Source organism: Aplysia californica, unplaced genomic scaffold (genome assembly GCF_000002075.1).
Source record: "Aplysia californica isolate F4 #8 unplaced genomic scaffold, AplCal3.0 scaffold00146, whole genome shotgun sequence".
Classification (NCBI taxonomy): Eukaryota; Metazoa; Mollusca; class Gastropoda; order Aplysiida; family Aplysiidae; genus Aplysia; species Aplysia californica.
The window spans coordinates 1,368,056-1,369,173 of record NW_004797416.1 but is presented as its reverse complement, the minus strand read 5'-3'; positions in this window follow the sequence as shown (position 1 = coordinate 1,369,173).

The window sequence follows — 1,118 nt, the reverse complement described above, 5'->3', positions numbered from 1 at the left end:
TGGTCTGATCATTACTTCCATGGACATGGTCTGATCATTACTTCCATGGACATGGTCTGATCATTACTTCCATGGACATGGTCTGATCATTACTTCCATTGACATGGTCTGATCATTACTTCCATTGACATGGTTTGATCATTCCTGACATTGAATCTTTCTTTGTGTTTCTTCCCTTCCTCCTTTCTCTCTGCTCTCACCACTGGGCCAAGAACACTACTCTAAACATAACCTATATTTATCTGTACAGTAGGCCAAGAACACTACTCTAAACATAACCCATATATGTTTAGTAGGTGGAAAATTTGGAACACAAAGTAGGCCTCGATCTGATCATGATGAAGAGTGTTGTGACTTTGATACATGTTTATTATTTCTTGACTGACGTGACCTTAATATATTATTTCCCTTTGATCGGGTGATGCCATTTTAACATTCCTTTACTTCCGGAGCTCTACCCTGGGAGGTCAGTGTAGCCTCGATAGATTGATGTCACTCGGACAGGTTGATGTGAACTGGACGTTGTGATATATATGACCTCAGCAGATAGATAGATGGGACCTTAACAGGACGTAGATCGAGGGATAGAATTGTAGCAGTCTCTACTTGTATTTACTCATGGAGCTCGGGCTGTTTTTAGCTCGCCGACCACTCCTGCCTGGTCAGTCAAAGCCCTTTCTAGGATGATTTGTAGAAATTATGATTGATAAATCAATTATATAGATTGTTTATCTGGGGAAGTAGAATATTACTAGTAGGACAAAGATGTTTTATAGCTTTGCCATTTCCTGTAAGGATGCTTGTGTTAATGTCATATCAATCCAATTGTTTGTACTTCACATCTCACTTTGTTATATGTACACTATAGCAGTTTTACAGTACTGTACTCTTGAATTGGTGTGAGAGGTGAACAAGTGTCTTGTTCAAATGTTGAAATAAAACTGTGTCATCAAATTGAAATTGACATTGCTCAGGGGAGAAGAGATAGAACCTTTGGCTTATGTTCAAGAAAGTCTGTCCATTTCACTGCCTGTTGGGTCAAAGTGTTAGTATTTCAAAGAGAAATTTCACCTTTGAAAAGCTGAAAGGGTTTCAGGATAGTTTTCTGACTTGCATGT